Below are 23,257 nucleotides of genomic sequence, written 5' to 3'. Positions count from 1 at the left end.
TTTTAATTTTTTATTGAAGTATATGAAAATTGAAGTAGTTAGTTTAGTTAGCTACGTCATTTTCCTGTTTGATATCATGTGTAAAGAATTGTTACATATACATCCTATACAGAGTAATAAAGTAGGAGGTTATTTCCTGTAGTTTACCCATAAAAGAAAGGAAAAAAACTTATAGGTTCTGTAATATAGACACGTGCCAGGTCCTTCAAAAGGTGAATTGAGAGAAACAAATACGTTTGCAGCATTCATGAGATTAATACTTAACCTCCTTCCCATAATTATTCTTTGCATTTCATTGTACAATCTGTTAATCAAATTTATATGTAAAAGGGTCATCAATTTGAACTCACGTTCCAACACCTTCTTTGAATAGATGACTATAATTTCTAGCCACAATTCAACTTATAAAAAGGAAAGAAAACAACAATCTAGCTTATAAAAGATTAATAAATAGAGGACCTGAAATTGCTTAAAGCTCAACACCAGTAATCGCTAATCAATAAGATAATACTTTGTTTTTTTAACTTCTCCAACCATTGGTGGTTGTTGAGTTGACCCGACATCTTGTTGGAAAAATCAGGGCTTCCTTCAACTTCTCTCACTTTGTCCATAAGAAGGGATGATGGGCTTACTTCCTTCAAATCAACATTCAGATTCTTAAACAAAACCTGAAAGGCCACAATAACAATAGTAAATATAGTATATTATCGGAATTGGTGTTATAAACTTTTTGATTATGATGTGTGTGCAGAAGAGTAGGGATCTTGCTGGGTACCATAGTTTTCAGCATAAGTAACCTGAACAGGAAGGGTTTGTCCGCTTGCAGCCCCACCGTATGCATGGTACATATCCACCACACCATGTGTGGCTGCAACTGCAACTGGTTTGTGCATACGAATCTTGACTGTTCACCATTGTCCTGCAACCTATATATATATATATATATATATATATATATATATATATATATATATATATATATATATATATATATATATATATATATATATATATATACTACAACTGCAACTGGTAACACTGTAACTCCTAGGCACCAAGAAGGGTATTTTTGGAAATTGTAAAAGATCAAAAAGGGTATTTCAGGAAAGTGAAAAACCCAAAAGGGTATGTCTGGAAATTGAGATACCTGAACAAGCTCTTCATTTTCAGTAGCACAATTGGGTTTATCTTCATTGTCAATAGCACACTTGCAAAAATTTTAAACTTTTAAAACCCATCTTAGAAGGACTAAAGGTTAGAAAGGAGAAGTAATGAAGCTATGAGTTGAGAAAAGAGTAATCACAGCAAGGTCTCTAAAACTGACTTGCTGTTCAAAACGGATTTACTCCAAAATCTAAAACAGAAACATAGCTTTAACTAAATTTTATCGAAAATTATGATTGTTCAGGATTCCAGAACTATAAAGAACTCCTTCTAACTCCAAAGGATGAATTAAATATGAATTTTACAAAAAGGTGTATCACTTCTATCTCCAACAAGACAGTCAAGTGAGGTTGGCCAATTCTACCCAACTTGTGAGTAGAATTCGTCCATACCAAAATTCAGAGAAGTAAAGGACATACAAATGCAAGTCTCAGAGTTGGAATTGAATGAAAAGCATTTCCCAAGCTCCGGATATAAAATTCACATTGTGGACAATCACAACACTAGTAAAGCTGGTGACTGCCCACTGATATGGAGTCTGGATCAATTCTAACCAACTTATAATTGGAAATAACACCGCATCTGCTCCAGATCTTAAATTCATAATATCAGGAACATATAGAAACTTGGAATCACTCTGGATCCTTTTCCAAGCCTTATAAATGATGAAAACAAAATGACATATCAGAACAGACCCGGATCAGACCTAACAGCAAAGATTCCGTTCTTGCACATAGATAAAGTCCTTACGAGTGAAGTTGGGCTGCTTGAGAAAGTTAGCCAACTCAATTTGTGAACTTTGGGAACTGGTTTGGGGTCCGTTTGAATTCTATAGCTCAAGGTATGATTTTTACAATATGACTATAGATCTGATGGAAAACATAATCATAGCCACCCGTGATTCCTTTTTGGCTTATCCATCCTTCTCCATTGTTAAAAAAAAGTTCTACTAAGAACTGATACAGATACAAGACATGAAATCTAAGTAAACCATTGAGATGAACATGTAGTCAACATTTCATAGATGTAAACATGATATCCCATGCCTCTAACATGGAACATGATATACACATATCAAAACTTTTAATTGAATTTACAAATACATACACTAGCCAAAATCAAGGGATATCAAGTACCTTAGTTGATGACTTGAGTAGTGAACTACAGTCATTTTCTGTGCAATCCATCCTGTAGATCATTGGAACTGGGTAAAAGAAGAATAAAAACCAATGAGTGGACAGAAAAAAAAGTAAACAGGTAAAAGGAGCTAAACAGAAAGTTATACCAAATGAAAATACAAATGCCATCTACGCCTTACCATTCCTTGAATGTCTGATATACCTCGCGAACCACAAGTTCTTCCAGCTTATGATCATCAGGTTGAACACTTGTTACTAGCATTGTGATATCAATATCATCAGAGAGTAGCTGGAAGCCTAAATCTTTAGCAAGTGAAAGAGGACATTTTGGGACCAAACTAAAAAAAAAACTAGCTGCACTCAGGGCCAGAAGTGTAGTTTACTATATCTTCTTTATAAACCATCATCTGAAAAAACTATTAAAATTACTAGTACAAAATAATTAAGCAAAATCTATATCGATATAGATGCATTGCTGGCCTGAAAGAGAAAGAATCGTTTTGCTAACATGGATCCCAATGACCACCATCTAATCATTCAACCAAGCTAAGAGAAAGCTATCAACCCCTACCATATATATATATATATATATATATATATATATATATATATATATATATATATATATATATAAATTAATTGAAAATTTGATAGTGTTTCTGTTTCATCATGTATTAAAATAGCATGAACAGTTGTACCTCTCCATCAGGTGAGAAGCTCAAAACAGAAATTGTTGTATTCCCATGCATATAATATTAACCAACAACTATTACACATGCATATAGTATTACAAATTACAACATTAACCCTTTCAAAAGCGAATGTGCTTCACTTGACAAGAGTCCTGGAAGCTTTATCTTGTCCTTCACAATTTTATCCTGAATCTTCTGTCTGTTTCCACCTCTAAACGAAGGCTGCAAAGATACAAGGTCGAACATAATTACATTATTACCCTCACGCTAACACAACATACCATTTTCTGTTTTCACCTAGAATTAATTTTCACAAAATAAAAAAAAACATATAAGGTTTTCTCAAGTATCAACTATAAAAAATAAAAACCAATTTCCACTAATCTCGATTGATGTTACTGCTATTCAGATGAAAGAAGAAGAGGAGAGAAGTAAAATAGAGAAAGGAAAAGAAGGAGCTACTGTGGATCTTATGCAAGTGCTTCTTGCCAGCACTAAAGAAGTTAAGGAACAAAATGATGGGTTTGTTGATGTGGTGAAGAAAACCAAAGGAAATAATGGAAATTTGTTTTCAAAAGAAGCTACAGGGGGGAAAAACAGTTTTCGAGTCAGGGGCATCAAGGGAATTTCTCGAAAAATGAAGGTTCAGGGGTTTTTGCTGGAAACCGCAAGCAGGGGCAAAAAGGGAATTATCCGAAAATTGGAAATTCTGGGGCTTCTGTTGGAATTCGCTATCAAGGGTATAATGGGAATAATCAGGAAAATTTGGAATTTAGTTTTGATAGAGGTGGGAAGACCAGAGGTAAAAATGGGCAGGGGTATTATGGGAATATTCAGCCAATGAAAGGAAAGTCTAATGATTCAAAGATTGAACAGGGGCAAAGTTGGAAAAGTAACAAGGTTATGGGAAAGAACAAGGATGGGGGTGATGTTTCGGAAGTCAAAGGGTTTGTGGGGAATAGTTCTATGAGTCGGCCTGACCAGGAAGCTAAAAAATCAGAAGCAGGAGTAAATTTTAATAGTAACAGGCAGGGCTATATTCCGAAATCTGGGGCTCGATTTCAAAATCAATATTATGGCTTGCTTTTTAAATCGATTTCATTAATTTTATATAAGAAGGGTACAGCTGACCTAATTTTATATAAGAACTCTAGAACTGATACGTACCTTTCTCTTTGATAATTTCTTTTAAGATGACTATTGTTTAGGGCTATCAACAACACCGTCATCTCCGCTACCATAGTGTAATAAACAAAGCACCATTGAAGGCCCTTCATCATCTTCCGCTGCCATTACTTCCTTGAGTGAAAATTTCGAACTCGATGGGAGAGGAAATGAGTCGCCAATAAGAAATCTGAAATCATAAAATCAGATGGGAAGAAATCTCTGAAAAGAGTTGAAGTCGTTTGAGATACCGATGTAAATCCTTAGAAATCTCATTCGAGAAGAGAATGGAGAGCCGCTTCTTTTTTTGGCGCTGAATCGTTTCACCACCGGTCGATCACCACGGAAACAGGAGAACTGGAAGCTTAAAATAAAATAAAACCCTACACATATTTGTAATCTTCAATCGTCGGATCTAGGGCAGAAGTAGATGGACGATGGGAAGTAGAGCAGATGTGAAAATAACCCTCAATCGCTAGTAGGCTATGGAATCGTTAGCTTGTGAAAATTTTGTGAGGCAGTGGATGTGGGTGAGAGGTGGAGACGATGTAGGGTAGATATGAGAGTCATATGGAAATGAATGTAGGAGAAGAAGGCGGGTGTTTAAAAAATTTGGGGATTTCATTTTCCCTCTTAGAGACGCGCGTTTCTTAAAAAAATATAAAACGACATTCACAGAGGACGCACGAGTGCCCTCCGTGTTTTTAATTTTTTTACATGAGACACTATTTAAGGGCACGCAATAATGCGTGACCTAAATCCTTAAATTTTTTGAATAGACGACACTCTTTTAATGTCACTCTCCTTTGCGTAACATAAATCACCGAGTGTCGTGGTTTTCACATCGTAAAAGGCTATTTTTCTTGTAGTGGATCTAAATTTGACAAATATACGAACCAAAGTGACAAAACGTGTTTAACGATATGGTTAACCGGTTAAATGTCACGAAATTATACATTGCTCAATAAATTTTATATTTAAATAAATTAAAATATAAAATGAATTATTATAAGGTATAATTAAAATGTATTTAAGTGTTTTTGAATAAAAAGAATAAAACATAAACATTAAAGTTCAAATACACAAAAACTACATTTTTATTTTATACTAAGTATACATGTATGTATTTGTATATATGTATTATTATCTAGTGAATGACTAGTTATGAGTCATGAATTAAAGTGATTTCATGTAAGTTTTATGATGTCTAAATCAATTAAGATAAGAGAATTGGTGGAGATAAGTGCCAACTTAACTAATAAGTGCTTAATCACTTAAGACATTTTACTAAGAATGCTTATTAATCCCTCTTCTATCGAGATTAAGACCTTCCCTCTCCTTAACTAGAACTCCTAACTAAATAAATAACTAGTAGTTAGTTAGTTAAGTAACTCTATCTCTAAACAACCACCCAAGCAAGTGGCTAGACAAGATCACATCACTTAAACTCACATCCCATCACAAGCTAGTCTAGGTTTTGTCCCCTTATCCTCTTCCACTCTTTTCTCCTTCATAATCACGAAATTTCATCTTCATTTTACCCTCATTTGACCAGCAAATACTCCAGGTAATTACTCTCAACCTTCATCTCATTTTCAAGCACAAGAATTCCTTCAAAGCCATCAAAACCATGAACTAAAGGGTTGCTGTCCCTTTTGTGTTTCAGCCACCATTTCACCCATCTACACCTTCCTTTTGCTTGATATTTTTACCACCAAATACCCCTGGAAGTTACTTGTTTTGATACTCAAAATTATTGATTCAAAACAGTGAGTAAACTACCCTTTTTCTTGCTCTTTTGCTGTGAAATTTTCGTGACAGCAACATAGCCAAAAGAGTGGCTGTTTTGGAGCATCAAACCAACAACCAAAAGTTCATCTTCAACCTTCCATTCTTCAAGTATTCACATAAGGTGAGTTCATACCCCTACATTTTCATGTTTTATTCAAGTTTTAAGGGGGGGAATACAAGTTATAACACTAAACATAACTTAAATTTAAATGACAGCTTTCTACAGAAAAGTTGAGTCCTGTTCACGGACTGTTTTGACCATCTTAAACTTAATATCTATCAAAACTGTACAATACGAAAATAGTTCAAGTTTATACCTTTCTAATGACAACTCGCACACGTTCATACGATTTTTCTACAATTTATGGCGATTTTTATAAAACTGTCTGTCATTTCAGAAGTGATTTCGGACCATTCTGTGAAGATGTTTATTTTCACACTAGTTTGAGACCACTAAAAATCATCATAAAAATTAGGAACAAAGTAGACTCATTTTATAAACTCTCAGATGTGACGGATTAAGTTTTTGACTTATGATGATTTTTCTATGAGTTTTCTAAAAATAGGGACGGTAAAGGGTAAAACTGTCAAAAGTGGTTTATAGATTTATTAACACCTTCTAACATTTTTGAGCAATATTTATACATTGAGGAAGTTAAAACACAATCATTTAAATATGTTTAATTACCATTTTTACAAAAGTGATAAGTACAAAAAGGTCTTTAGTATCAAACTTAAGGATTATTTCATGCAAAGTTTCTAATAAAAACGTAAGAATATGAACAACAATTACGAAACATAATAAATCATCTTTTAAAATTTATACATATATATAACCATATACATATATTTTTTGTTTACAAACTTGTCTTCTACATCGAAAATATACATATATATGTTTTGTTTACAAACTTGTCTTCTACATCAAAAATTACACTTTTCATAAGAAGTGAACATTTTACTAGGGATTACTATGCAAACGAGACACATTTTTAGAAACCTATAATAGGTATAGTTTTACGAGAGCATTACAAACTTTTACATACTAGAAACACTATTTCAAGAAGTTTACTTTCATATACAAGAACAAACGAACATTTTCATACGTAAATCTGTTTTATACTAAGTTTTGTGAGACATCAACTTCATGTACGTTCGAGTACGCATTTCAAGTCCTATATTATATACCAGAATCCCTTGGAGGGGGAGCATGGTGTTTGTGTATAGATCTATACGGGCTTGACAACCCGCGCCCTGACTGTTAGCTACAGTCCACCATTTGGGGTGACAAACGTCAGAACATTCCAACGCCTGAAGAACGTTGTGTATAGGCATTTCTAGTCAATAGCATGGTTATAAAACTCACATGGAGTATTGAAAACACATTGATTTACGGGGTTTTTCAGACGTATTGGAAATTTTATACTTACATACATTTTCTAGAAACAAACATTGGTCTTGAGAGAAGGCTACATTTATACTAGTAGAAAATATAGGATTTTCTAGAAGCAAACAAACAAGAACAAAACATTTCATTTCATACAAACATTGTCATTTAATACTTATGAAACTCACCAGCTTAAATGTTGATCCACTCTTTCAAAATTACTTGTATGTCCCAGGGATTCAGTAATTTCAGGTACTAATATGCTTTTGAAGAAGGGATGCTGTGGTGCCAGTTTAATCTCATATTTTGACATCATATTGTAATTGGTTTTGAACAAGTAACTTTTGACAAATGTAAGCTTTCAATTATATATATGATGGTTGTATTGCTTTCTTTACTATGTATTCATTTGTTACGTTACCACATGAAGTCATCCGCCCTCGAACGTTTCCGCCGTTCCGGTTTGGGGGTGTGACAGAAGAATTAGAATGGGGTGAGTTATTAGAAAAGATAGTGTAAATACCTGCATGGTTGGGTTTAACTTTTCCATCCTTCACATCTTCCTGGTACTTTAGGCAGTTCTGCTTCCAATGAGCCTTTTCATGGCAATAGAAGCATTCAGCCTCTTTTGGGTCAGAAGAAGGAGTGATGAAACCTTTCTTGGTTCCACTTGAGGAAGAGCCATCAAGGGTCCTAACCTTGGTACCCTTCGAAGAACTCTTTCTCTTCTTCCCTCGTCCTTTCCCGATTGCCAAGATAGGGGCGGAGTTGGTAGGAGTAGGAGTAGTAACAACCGACTTACCCTTAAGACCACTTTCCGCGGTCTTTAAGAGTCCTTGAAGTTTGTTGAGTGTGACCTCTTCCTTGTTCATGTGGTATGTCATGCGAAATTGATCATAACATGAAGGTAAGGAGTGCAAAATGATATCTATTGCAAGCTCCTGAGGGAAGTTCACATTTAGCTTCAGCAAACGGTCCACAAATCTTTGCATTTTCTGCATGTGGCCCGTGATGGGTTCACCATCCTTCATGCGAGTTGTTATCATGGAGGAGATGATTTCATACCTCTTTTGACGAGCACTTTGATGGTATCTTTCCATCAAGTCTTGGTGCATCTCATAGGGGTAGAAATCTTCATAGGATTTTTGGAGATCCACGGTCATAGTGGCCATCATGATGCATGCCACTTTGGTGGCATCCCTTTCATGTGCCCTAAACTCAGTGATCTCTTGAGGAGTAGCAACTGTCTCATCAATCACCTTAAGCTCCTTATCGAGGACATATTCCATGTCCTCGTAGCGAGTAATCATTCTGATGTTTCTGATCCATTCATTAAAGTTGGATCCATCAAAAGTGACTTTCCCACACAAGTTCATAAGAGAAAAGGAGCCATTAGGATTAGAGCAAGAAGCAGCATTGTTTGCATACATCTAGTAAGAGAAGAAAGAAAGAATTAGTTTAGATATAGAGATAGTCCTTAATAAAACACCCAAATGTAATATTAAGGCTAGGACCCAATCACAATATATTATACTTAGAAGAGGTATGCCATAATCTAAATAATAACATATTTGAAAGGTAGGTGAATGACGATTCACCAATTTCCACCAAAGTCGAAATATTAAAATATTTAATTTGGTTCTTAGAAACTCCTAGATTCTTTTGAGATTCAATGAACTTTTCAAAGGCATGTTTCAATCTCGAGTGTGCCCTCCAAGTTTTGTGACTTAGATGTCGAGGATCACAAAACGAGGTGTGAAGTAACCATGCAAATTACTTGGTACCCTTAATAAATTACCCCTCAATCGATGTGCCGGTTAACCACACACGCTCCATCGATACTATGATAAATATTAAGTCGCCCTTTACCTACCTTGTTAATCCCAAGTTAGTGTGCCGGTTAACCACACACACTCCACTAACGACTTAGACAAAGTGTAAAGTGCAATTTCATGGATTAGCACCTTATTCACATTTTTCCTAAAGTAACTAAGATTGGGAATTTAATAATACATTTACTTACTTTATAATATTCATCATACTTTTAATGAGAATTTATAAGTCCTTGTCTTACCCGTTCAGCTAACGACCCTCCACCAGTCAAGCAAGTGGTGGGTGAGAGTGGACACCCATTAAGTTTCCGTTTTATAGGCAACAACCTTATACCCACCTTATAGACCGGCTTCGTGAATGAGGCGTACTAGTGGTAAGAGGACTTTAATCTTATACATACACACACACACACACACATATATATATATATATATATATATATATATATATATATATATATATATATATTATTAACTTATTATATTATAAGTATAAGGGTTGAATTTTAACTTTTAAAATTCGAAGGGTTGGAACTAAAGTTTTTTTAATATGACTTTACTTGTTCCAAAACTTGAGGGCAAGTTTTGTAAACTTTCAAAACTTTTCATTTCATGTAACTTATGAGTTTAATAGAGTAATAAAAATGAAGACTCTTCATTTTTCTAACTCTTGTTTTCTTTTAATGGTTTTTAATTTAAGTGACTTTTGGTTTTCCATAACTTGAAGACAAGTTATGGACTCCATTAAAACACATTATGATCAAGAATTAAACTACCACATAGGTTACGAATAATTCCTATGATCATCTAAACATCATAAGATCAAGAACATGAATATGAACACTTTCATGAATAAAAAATTACACATAAAACTTTGTAATTTTGATAACAAGTTGTTGTAAATGGATTAGCAAAGACATTACACCATCTAAAACAAGTTTTCAAGGACCAAAACAGTTTAGGGTAATGTTTCTAGTCCATTTCTAGCAACTAAAGTCGAAAATCTGCACTGTGTGGCTTCTACTCGCCGAGTGCATGAACCTACTCGTCGAGTAGGTTGAAGATACACATGAACTCGGCAAGCCCCCCCATGGACTCGGCGAGTTCATCTGGCAGACAGCAAGTTTTTCGACTTTTTTCAACTATTTTGCATCAAGTATCAAACAAACAAGCCTAGGCTCTGATAACACTGATGGGTTTTGAGCATTCTAACACTTCCTAAGTGTACATGCAACCCTAATAAACCTTGGATCTATGTTTGTCTAAGATACATGCAAATAATTATTTTTCCAAGGTTCATATCCTAACTAGCATGGCATGGGGAACTTGAATCAAATAAAGCTAGTAGAAATACTTACCTTGTAGTTATAGTTGATTCCTTGGAGTTTTAGAGCCTAGCACCAATAGTGTGGATGCCTCAAATGGAATCACAAATGACCACAAACTTGGAACTTTAAGAGAATAGTCACTACTATCTTGAAATCATCCCTCACCTCAACAAGTGTCAACTAGTGTTCACTAGCCTGATTTCAAGAACCAAAGCCTCCTTTATATAGTGTGGTGGATTAGGGTTACATCCATGTAAACCCTAATACTAATGTCTCTTCATTTCCATGAGATCCATGGGTTAAAGCTCCATAGAGTGTCCATGGACTTTTCCATGCAAGCCTAGCCCATTCCAAATAAGCCTTAGCCCACACTATATAAATATAGAAGCCCATATTTAATTAGTAATATCTTTGATCTCCAAATTAATCCTAGATTAATTATAGATCAATACTAATTAAATAATATGATCTTATATTAATATATTAGAACTTATAATATGTTAATAAATCATACCTTGTACTATTCTCAAAAGATTATCCATAAATTGTTCAGGTGAAGTGCAACCCAAATGGACCATGCCGGGTCCCGTCAAGTACATACCAAATATAGTTATGGACTTAGACACTATATCCAACAAATTCAACCAGCTTCCAAACCCCAAGCGTTTCAAACTGATTCAACTCCTCATGCATAGCATCCACCCAGTTGGGCTCATTCAAATCCGTTTCAACATTCCTTGGCTCTATTTGAGGTATGAAGCAAGAATAGAGATATGTATTTACATCTCCACTCTGACTCCACATTTGAACACCGTCGCCAAACTGACTAATGACGTTTTCGATCGGGTGATCGCATCTGTTGAATGATTGATATTGCCATATTTATACATATTTTTAGGCAATATTTAAGTACATTTTTATATATTTTTTGGTCATCTAAATAGAATAATGGTACTTATAAGGTAAAAATTATATTTTGCAGCCAAAAAGAAGACACTTTGAAGAAAAGGGACTAGAAGCGTTAACGGATGGAACTTTGGAGGTTGAAGGCTTGAAAGACAAGAAAAACACTCAAAAAAGACATACTCACGATGTGAATAGTTGATCGTTCACGACGTGAGTGGAAAGAGTTAGAAGATAAGCATCCGGGTGAAGGAATCCTTGACGATCACGATTACCTCGAGTTCACGACGTGAGTTTTAAATTCTCACGACGTGAACAGTGATTTTTGAGAAAATATATATACCCTTCTCCATTACGATTGGGGAGACTTTTGGCTGGCTTAGAAGGATTCCTGGAGACGAAATTCAGAGGAAAATAAGACCTGGAAGCTGGTTTTAACACGAAGGAAGAAGAAGTTCATAATTTTGTTTATAGATTGGTACACTTTACTTGTTGGTGATATGCTTGTGTTGATTGATTTTACCTAGCATGCTTTAGTTAATGATTTGATTGCTTTAAATTTTTCTTCTGTGTAGTTAGTGAACACAAATCTGCGTGAATCTGAATACCTAATAACATAATGAACACTAGTTTATTAGATCTAAGATCAAACCAATCTTACATAAGTAATTGCATCATTGAATTAAGCTATGTTAGAGAACTCATATTATCACTGTAATTGTGTTTTGATTAATGAATCTTTCATTGCTCCAATCTTATTTAATAATTGATTATATGTTAACTATTGTGTGACCACACATAGATTTACATGAATTGATTAATAATTAGTATATTTAGAACTAAATTGCTAATACTTCTTTAATTGGTAACCAACAGTAATAGTTCTAGCTAATGTATAACCATTGAGTGAAAGCGGATTCGAACTAACAGAAGTGTTTTGTTTATTGATTGAGTTTTTGCTATAGAATTAAGTTAGTCTGATCTTGGAAAATCAGATTAAAAAAACCCCTTTTTAGCTTATTAATAGTTAGATTAATTTAGTAGTGAACATATTAATTAATAACACCGTTCCCTGTGACCGACACCCGACTTACCTAAGCCATATTGCAATCTGACTAGGTACGCTGCCTAAACGTGCATAGTTAGTATAAGTTTGTTAGGTTATAAATTATAAAATTAGTGGGTACTTCCGTGCACATCATGTTTATGGCGTCGTTTCCGGGGAACGACTTAGTTTATTATTTATTTATTTGGTTTAGGTTAATCGATCCTTTTTGTGGGATAAAACCTGCAAAAAGTTAATTTTCCAGCAAAGTTTTTATTAGCGTTAGTTTTTTTTCTGTTTGTTTAGTTTTCATGACATGAGGGTCACTTCTCACGACGTGAATTTAGTAGTTCTCAGTTTTTATTCATTTTGTTTTTAGTTTCTAGGAAGGTTTGATTTTTTCTTATTACAGAACTCACGACGTGAGCTTATAGCCTCACGACGTGAGAATTGTGATTTTTAGTTTTCTTTAGTTTTATTTTATTTTTCTATTTTAGTTCGTTTTTACGTTGTTATTTTGTTTCGTTTGCAGGAGTTCATGACCAGAGGCTCTAACACACCTTTAGTGCCACCACTTGAAGATCCGGAGTCAGCCCTTCACAAAAATAAGAATAAGAACGCGAAGGAAGATCACACGCCAAAGAAGACGCCATTGGAAGAACTAAAATCAGCCTTTTCAAGGATGTCAGGAAAGAAGACAGGAGAGTCAAGTTCAGCCCCAAAGGATAAAGGCAAAGTTGAAGAACTTGGTACAGTTTCTAATCCACAGGAATCAGAATACGAGTCAGACCCAGAATTTAAAATATTTGCGAGTGAGCCCGAAGACAAGCAAGATGACGAAATGGCAATCATTGAGGAGATGTCCATGGGAGCTTACAAGAAGCGGACCTGAGAGGATGTGAGTCCCGGTTTAGTCCAACCCACAATACTTGCCACTGCCACATTCGAGCTGAAGGGGCACATCTTAACTGCACTGAAGGATATCCCATTTTATGGGAAGGATCATGAGGATGCTTTTAAGCATCTCAATGAAGTCAATGACATTGCAGATTACTTCAATGTCCCAAATGTCAATAGAAACACTGTCTTGCTCAGGATGCTTCCCATTACTTTTAAGGGAGCTGCTAAAGAGTGGTTAAAATCACTTCCACCGGGTACGATCACCACTTGGGCTCAAATGTGTGAGCAGTTTCTTGACCAATTTTGCCCACCATCCAAGATAGCTAAACTCAAGAAGGAAATAGCCAACTTTGAACAACGACTGGAGGAGTCATTATACGAAGCATGGGAGCGTTACAAAGGCTTGATCAGAAATTGGCCTCAACATGATCTTAATGTTCAACAAGAGATGTCAATATTCTATGATGGGGTCAATGTTATGACAAGACAACTCCTTGATTCTCAAGGACCTTTGACAAAGAAAAATCCAAGGCAGGTCAAGGAGCTGATTGAAGAATTCGCGAAGCACTCTCGTGAGTACCACAACCCTAGGCAAGATGGAATCAAAGGCAGTGGAGGTGCACAAACTGAAGAAATAGCAACTATGATGGCTATGTTGAATAATATGGACAGGAGGTTAACACAAATGGACCAATCAATTCATGTTATAAGAGTTGGTTGCGAACGGTGTAATGGTCCACACTTGACTAAGGACTTCAATTTGGATGAGTATGGGAATAAAAAGGCTGCCATATGAAGAATATAAGAAGCAAAAGGAAGAGAAGTATAGGCAAACAAGCCAAGGCTTTTACCAAAAGGAGCAGCCACCAACTAAGAAAAAACCCGATCTAGAGACCATGTTAGTTAAGTTTATGGAAGCTTCACAAAAGAGACACGACGCTACTGATTCTGCTATTGATGAACAAAGAACTTTGATGAAGAATCATCACGCAATGATGGTAGAACAGCAGGCTTTAATAAAAAAATCAATAAGCCTCCATCAATAATCTTGAAGTGCAACTTGGTCAACTAACCACTTTGGTTCATGAGAAGATGTCCCCGAAAAATCCTGAAAAGAAGACCCAATCTTATGTAATGGCCATCAATATTGAAAAAGAGGCGATTTTTGAGTTCTTGGAAGCCTTGGAAGTGGAGCCACAGCAACCTGATCCAAAGTCGAAGAAGCCCAAGCTCGAAAATCATAAGGTTTTTGAAATAGCGAGCTCACGACGTGGCCCCGTCCTGAACAGAAAAATTCAGTCTTTGTTTCAGCATATCAACCACCTTTGTCGTTCCCTTCCCGAGCTGCCCTTAGTCCACTGGAAAGAGAGCATATAGAGTTTATTAAGCACATGAAGGGTATCCCGATTAATACTCCCTTTGTCGAGTCATTATCCAAAATTCCTGAAAATGAAATTTTTTTACAAGACTTGATAGACACTTGTCAACAACTAAAGAATTATTCTAAATGTATTCTAAGTGAGCAAAGTTCAAGGGATGTATTGGGAGACATACCTAAGAAGATGGGAGATCCTGGACGCCTCACTCTTCCATGTGAGTTTGGGAACAATATGAAGGTTAATGCTTTAGCCGATTTTAGGGCTAGCATAAATTTGATGCCTTATTCGTTTTATCAGAAATTGAATATTCATAAGTTAAAAGCTACAAATATGACCATTCACATGGCGAACCGTTCGGTGACACCACCCAGGGGCATTGTGGAAGATATTCTAGTGAAAATTAGGAAATTTGTTTTTCCAATAGATTTTGTAGTATTGGATATGAAAGAAAATCCCAATGTTCTAATTATCCTTGGTCGTCCGTTACTTAACACCGATGGAGCTCTTGTTGATATACCCGAATCCAAGCTCACCTTGAGAGTTGGAGATGAAAAGGAAGTTTTTGGGATAGAAGATGGTTTCCAAGAAAGTGATGCGCAAGAAGAGGTTATCAACGTTGATGAAAATAATGAACTTGAAGAATTAGAGAAACTCATGGAGGAAGAAATCAAAACAATTCAACAAGTTAAAAGAACAAAACCAAGAGCATCCGTTCCATTTTTAGTTGAAGTTATTACTTACACAAATCCCACTTCTTGGGTAAGCAAGGAGGATAATGAGATGTCGATTGATGAAGAGGAGGTTACTTCAAAAGTAACAAGTCCAATGGTGAAAGAAGAAAGGGATACTATGGAGATTAAGAATAAAGAAAACTTGGGCACAAAAGGAACAAAGAGGAAGTTGGATATAGATGAAATAAAGGGTAAAAAGGAGATTTTGAAGAACGCATACAAAAGACGTCTTCAAGCTTACAAGAGGTGTTTCAAGGAACAAAAGATCCTAGTGGTGGATTCTTCTGACGATTCAACGTAAGGAGGCACGGAGTCTGGCTTACGACTCCTTCAAAAAGAAGCGCTTTTCAGGAGGCAAGCTGAGCTCGGTTTGAATTTTCTTTTCCTTTATGTTGTTAATTTAGTTTTTTTTTCTTTTAGTTTTTAGACATTCAATCATCTAAATCATTAAAACTAAGTGGTAAAAAGTTGAATGTGGTGTTCCTAAATTAAGTGGTGAAATAAGAATAATTGCTAATTAAGATAGGATTATTTTGATTAGATAGAACTCACGAGGTGAGCTCGAAAGAACTCACAAGGTGGGTCCATATTATATACAGGGTGGGACATTTAAGCCCAATAAATTTATTACCCCAAGACTGTTAGAATAGATGGCCAGCAAAGTTAGCCTAACAGAACCCACGAGGTGAGTCTGAATAAACTCACGATGTGAGTTTTGAAAAACATGGGACCACAGCTTAAACAATTCATAATCATTTTACCAAACCACTTTTCTACTCTCACGAAGTGAAGACCGTTCCCTGGTGCCCCCCCCCCCCCCCCATCCGATTTTGGCCTTAATCAAACACAATCTACTTGTGTGCTTACGTAATCTCTCCTTTCAGGTAAACATCTTGCATTTCTTTTGGTTGATTTTCACGAGTTTGTTGATTTTGGGGCTAGGGTTTTTCATATGCTTAAATGTCAAAATTTTGCCCAAAATGTGTTATTCATCCATCATATGTTACTTGATTGTGCATAAAAATGGTTTATGAGTAAACCCTAACAACCAAATTAAGTCCCGATTTCTGATTTTTGAGACCATTTCTCGCCGTGAATAGCGAACTCACGAGGTGAGTTTCATAAAACTCACGAGGTGAGTCCGGAGCATCACCAAAAATTTGTCTGAGAATTAACTAATGTATGGGATATTTGGTTTTGTTTTTGTTTCTTATTTCTTTTTGCAGAAATATGGCACCTAGACGTGAGGCTAGTGATGTCCAAGGCGGGATTGCTAATTTGCACTCGTTTTATGTATTCCCGACGAATATATCTAGGGACGTGCTTGCCCGATACAACACTAGATTGGGATGGTTACACAATAGGGATTTTGCTATTGCCCCAACAGTTAATTGGCAAAGGCTTCGGGAGGTTAGACTAGTTGAAAGACTAAACCCGTTTCTTACCAAAACTTTTATGGGAAACGGGTATTCATTTATATACAAGGGATGGAGTAACTTGTTCGCCATCCAGGAAAGGGTTTACAAGGAATTGTGTGTTGAATTCTTTTCTAATGTGGTGTTCCATGAAAATGTCCAAGACCCTAACTACTCACAAGCATTGGTCTTTCGTTTGGGTGGGGAATATAAAGAATGCAATTTGATAGAATTCTCATGGAGGATAGGTTTATACGAGGCCCACGAGAACGTGACCCCCGAGTTTTCTATGTTCTTACGGGAGGCTTCCCATACTTATTCCGGGGGGAATGACGAGATATGAGTTTTGGAGCAATATCGCTTTTGGTGTTTTCAACTCCGGTGTGTCACCAGAAAGCAGCATCAAATCACCCATTCACCGTTTGCTGCACAGGCTAATCACATTCTCCATCCACCATAAAATATTTGGAGATAAGGACACCAAGATTAATTTATTTTTCTAGTGGTCTATTTTACAACCAGGGTTTTGTTGCAATCTTCCCTACTTTTTATCTCGTTACTTGGCAGATTATGCAGTAAGTTCCCGAACCGGGAGCCCAATTTGTGGTGGCCAATTTGTTACCCGCTTAGCCAAGTCTTATGGTGTGCTCGTCCCCACAGTTACACAGACACTTACATGTAAACAAGGGAATGAATTTTCTATGGTATATCTTGGGACCAGGCGAGTTGTGGTTAATTATGGGACGCATTATGGGATACCACACAACGATAGCGAGGGTTAGGACCAACCGACCGAAGAGACCGTACAACAACCGAGGCCTCGAAGAAGAAACGTGAGAACTAGGGGGAGATGGGACGATCCCAGACATATGAGGGTGGAGTACCCACTGACCCATTCCAAAGCCGGGTGGGTTCTTACTTGGATAATTTACGCGGTGGGATGACTTATAACACCCAAATGATGGAAGCCATATTCTCTTATATGAATGTGGTGCGACCACCCACCATGCAACCTCAATGCCCTTGTATTCCTACGTGGGAAGAATTATGGATGCCAAGAGGCGACGGAGCGGGCACTAGCGGGGTGAACGAGGATGAATAGGATGATTGATCGTTTCTTTTGGTTTTACTATTTTAGTTTTGTTTAGTTTTATTTTGTTTTTATTTTTTTTGGGATTGTACAACTATTAACATATTATGTTACTTTTCTCTTCTTGGTAGTTATTTTTTAGAATTACTAAGAGCGCATACAAAGGATGTCGATATACGAGTGCATATGTGTTTAACCGGGAGTGTTTAAAGTCAAGAGTCGAGACCCATAATTTAAATTAAGTGTGGGGTGAGTCAATTGAGAAGAAAGTTAGAGAGAAGAGTTGAAATTAATAGGGTTAGAAGAGTCTTAATCCATTAATACATTGGGTTGAATATAAGAATTGAAAGAAATGTTGGAAGAAATACATTTATGAGATTCTAGTTTTCACGTCGTGACCCTTTTGTTATTCACCTCGTGAGTCAGTATATGGTGACTTGCCATATTTATTATGTGGTTCACCAACATTCTTTTTGGGATTATTATGAAGATAATCATGGTTCCTTTTCTCTACCATACAATGTGGCGTATGCTTCCCCACATTGTTCTTTCCATTGTGCACATTTGTCTGCACCACATTTGTTGAAGATTGAAGAATCAATTCCATATTTTGCCGGTACATTACTTATCTCACGTATTCAAGATCCAAGTTTCTATTTCTCAAAGTCTGTATTCAAGATACACATTTTATTTGCACTTTTGGAGATGATCATGCCACTATCCCAGGGGCGTCTTTTCCTTTTTCTCCCGTCTCTTAATTTTTATATTAATTTAAGCATACAATCAAGGCATTGTATGAAATAAGTGTGGGGTAGGGGGTAGAAAAAGTAAATTGCTAGATAATTTCGTTAAATTTTGAAATTTTTAAGAATTAAATCTAGTAATAATAATTTGAACTATAGTTGTTAGTGTTATATGAGATGATCCGATAAGAGCTCAAATGTTTAGTTGAGCCAATATTTATTATAGTGCATTTGTGGCCTCCCTTATTTTAGTGAAATCATGGAACAAAAACATGATCGTGCTTAATTTGAGGAATGCAAAATGTTTAGCAGCCTGAACCTGAAATGTATCCAGGAAAGATATGTCTTAACCAATAAAGGTTGAAGTTAAGCGCCCCTGCTTAAGCATGTAGGTTTTTGACTGATATATATATATAAAATGTGAGTTGTACATGAAAAAAGAGAGAGAGAGAAATTACTAAAAAAAATATTGAAGAATTTTGGAGCTGTCAAAGTATGAAGATCAAAGATCAAAATTCCAAAGAATCAAAAGTTGAAGATACCAAAAATCATAAATGTGGTGAATTCAAAGCAATCAAAGATCAAATATAAAGAAGTGAAGAATTCCAAGACCTCCATTATGGTATCTAAAGTTGTAATTTCTAGATTATGTATGCTTGGGCAGCTTAAGCAAAAACATCTTAAGGTTAAAAAGCTTTTTCTGAGGATGGATTCAGAGGGTTGCATAAAATGAGAATTGTTCGGAAGAAGTGGGTAATTGTTTATGAAGATTGTGAGTATTTAAAGTATGGGGGGTACTTTAGGAAAAAATTTAGACACAAATGCATGTGTTGAGGTCTTGGCATAATGGCTGAGCTGGAATTGGATTGTTCTATGTAATGCTAGTGATGAAAGTTTGAGCTTAAATAAGTAGATTTGCTTGAGTGCAAGCAAAGCACAAGTGTGGGGTATTTTGATATTGCCATATTTATACATATTTTTAGGCAATATTTAAGTACATTTTTATATATTTTTTGGTCATTTGCATAGAATAATGGTACTTATAAGGTTAAATTATGTTTTGCATCCAAAAAGAAGACATTTTGAAGAAAAGGGACTAGAAGCGTTAAAGGATGGAACTTTAGAGGTTGAAGGCTTGAAAGACAAGAAAAACACCCAAAAAATACGTATTCACGACGTGAACAGTTGATGGTTCACGACGTGAGTGGAAAGAGTTAGAAGATAAGCATCCGGGTGAAGGAATCCTTGACGATCACGATTACCTCGAGTTCACGATGTGAGTTTTAAATTCTCACGACGTGAACGGTGATTTTTGAGAAAATATATATACCCTTATCCATTACGATTGGGGAGACTTTTGGCTGGCTTAGAAGGATTCCTGGAGACAAAATTCAGAGGGAAAGAAGACCTGGAAGCTAGTTTTAACAATAAGGAAAAAGAACTTCATAATTTGGTTGATAGATTGGTACACTTAAACATGTCTTTGATTATAGTTTTTGTTTGTTTAGCTGTTAGTATGTCCAGCTAAATCTAGCTGCTTCTGTTAGCTAGATGAAGTTGGAACTCTTGGTTTTAATGCATTAGATTTGACTTTACTTGTTGGTGATATGCTTATGTTGATTGATTTTACCTAGCATGCTTTAGTTAATGATTTGATTCCTTTAAATTCTTGTTCTGTGTGGTTAGTGAACACAAATCTGCATGAATCTGAATACCTAATAACATAGTGAACACTAGTTTATTATAGCTAAGATCAAACCAATATTAGATAAGTAATTGAATCATTGAATTAAGTTGTGTTAGAGAACTCATATTATGACTGTAATTGTGTTTTGATTAATCAATATTTGATGGCTCCAATCTTATTTAATAATTGATTTTGTGTTAACTATTGTGTGACCATACATAGATTTACATGAACTAATTAACAATTAGTATATTTAGAACTAAATTGCTAATACTTCTTTCATTGGTAACCAACAGTAATAGTTCTAGCTAATGTATAACCATTGAGTGAAAGCGGATTCGAACTAACATAAGTGTTTTGTTGATTGATTGAGTTTTTGTTAAAGAATTAAGTTAGTATGATCTTGCAAAATCAGATAAAAAAACCCCTTTTTAGCTTATTAATAGTTAGATTAATTCAGTTGTGAATAGATTAATTAATAACACCATTCCCTTTGACCGACACCCGACTTACCTAAGCTATACTGCAATCTGACTAGGCATACTGCCTAAAAGCGCATAGTTAGTCGAAGTTTGTTAGGTTATATATTATAAAATTAGTGGGTACTTCCGTGCACATCAATGATCCACCTCAGATGGTATGGAATCGTGAGAGGGGTAGCATCAGCATCTAGATTGTTTTGTTGACACGGAGACTCTGACAAATAGCTTGGAACAGATGCATCCACTGTAGGAGTTGTAGAGGACACCACCGACGGTCTGTAAACAACTTCTTCGTCTTCATCTTCAATAACAGCCTTCGAACCAGATATGGAACCAGACAAATCATCTGAAACACATTGAATGACTTGAATAGAGATGTATAATAAAACAACCAATCTGGACCAACTCTGGCATCCATTTTTTCCTCCTACAACTAGCGCACGTCAAAGGATTCTACGATTTGCTTTGTCTTCTTATTGTAGACCCTATACGCCGTATGAGCAACATACCACGCAAAGTAACAATCATCGTCTTTGGCGTTGAATTTGGGATTTGATCCCAAATGAAGGAGGGTGCAAGGACAACCAAAGATATGGAAGTGTCTAACAGATGGCTTGTGACCATAGAGAATTTCATATGGAGTCTTCATCTGAGCTTTTTTCGATCAGAACACAATTTTGAACGTAACACGCCATGTTAATCGCCTCGGCTCAAAAGAAAACTAGAATTTTGGAGTCACATAACATCGTCCTTGCGGCATCTTGTAGAGTTCGATTTCGCCGCTCAGCAACACCATTTTGTTGAGGAGTGCGAGCGGCACTGTATTGACTCACTATCCCCTTGTCCGCACAAAATTGATCGAGAACAACATTCTTGAATTCTGTCCCGTTGTTAGTTCTGAACGCCTACACCCGATGGTCTGTCTGGTTCTCTATCATCACAATAAACTTCTTAATCACGTCAGCAACCCTAGCCTTGTTGGATAATAAGAAAACCCACGTGAACCGCGAGAATTCATCGATCATAACTAGACAATATGAATTTATGTTGATGCTGAGGACATTGACCGAACCAAATAAGTCCATATGTAACAATTAGGGCACCCTGTTGACTGAATTAACTTGTTTTGGCAGGTGTGGCTTTCTGTGATGTTTTCCTTAGGCGTAGGCCACACACTTTTCAAACGTGATGAAATCCTTGACAGGAATCCCGCGCACTATTTCATTCTTAGCAAGTCGATTCAAGTTCTTTGCGTTAGCATGTCCGAGTCTTCGATGCCACAGCATAGCGTTGTGCTCGGAAAACTTTGAGAAAAGGCAAGTTACTTGTTCAGGAAGATTGTTGTTCATGTCAATGATATATGCATTAGCATCCCGTGTTGATTTCATAAGAATCCATTCTTCTGGAATGACAATGCCTGACTTCAAAATTAGACATTCCTTATCTATGAAATGCGTCGAATAGCCCTTGTCACAAATCTGAGAGACGCTCAACAAATTGTGCTTTAACTCGGGCGCGTAGTTAACATTATTGAAGCTCAGCACTCCATTGGAAACTATTCCTTTTTGAGTGATTTTTCCGCCATCTCCTCCCACAAAGGAAACGAATCCGCCATTAAAATTTTGAATGTTGTGCAGTTGGGAGATATCTCATGTCATGAGCCTCGAACAACCGTTGTCGACATACCATGGTCTGGCGACATTCCTCCACAGTTGTTCCTGCACAATGAGTGGGATTATTTAGATTTGGGAAAGCAGGTCATTACAGCCTTGGGTGTACCCTTGACTTTGACAGATTTATCCTTTTGATTTTTCAAATTTGCATTAATATCAGAAACACTTTTAGAGGATGATGATGATGGGACAATGGTAGATTTGGGCATCCATTGGTAGTTAGGTTTTAAAGTATTCATAGGTTAATTAGAAACATTTTTCCTTTTATTTGAACATTTAGATTTTTAGCTACAATTAGTCGAAGATCCAGACGCAATCTTTGACGAAATTGACCTTGGCTCAGCCTCAATTGATTGTGACAAAGTACCTGTGGCTGGTTTAGAGAAAACCTATTTGTTCGGTTTAAGATCGACCTTTTTCTTATTATTATGAACTTTCCGATCATCATCACAAAGACGAGATCTCGAGGACTGTCTTGTTAGAGACCTTCCTCGAGACTCTTTTTTTTCCTCGGTGTTGAGAAATGCACAAATGCCAAGTTGGAACAATTTCAAACAATGTGGCCGACAGTACCACAGTTGAAACATATTTGCTTATTATCATTAAACTTGGTACCGCCTTCATCAGATTTCGTGCTCTTATTGACTTTTCTAACTTTCCCACACGTGCAAGTACATGATTCAGATTGTGTGACAGGTGTAGAAGATGTGGA

The 23,257-nt window shown here is 36.2% G+C and overlaps 1 non-coding gene across 1 annotated transcript; it reads right to left on the bottom strand.

The window, feature by feature from the left end:
• Positions 1-13,670: 13,670 nt before the first annotated feature.
• Positions 13,671-13,777, bottom strand: LOC111897495 (small nucleolar RNA R71). Its single transcript, XR_002852278.1, has one exon. It is a non-coding gene; the product is annotated as a small nucleolar RNA R71 (small nucleolar RNA).
• Positions 13,778-23,257: the final 9,480 nt, after the last annotated feature.

The sequence above is a fragment of the Lactuca sativa genome, chromosome 2 (genome assembly GCF_002870075.4).
Source record: "Lactuca sativa cultivar Salinas chromosome 2, Lsat_Salinas_v11, whole genome shotgun sequence".
NCBI classification, from domain to species: domain Eukaryota; kingdom Viridiplantae; phylum Streptophyta; class Magnoliopsida; order Asterales; family Asteraceae; genus Lactuca; species Lactuca sativa.
Note: the sequence above shows the minus strand (reverse complement) of the source record. Positions and strands in the feature narration are given on the sequence as shown.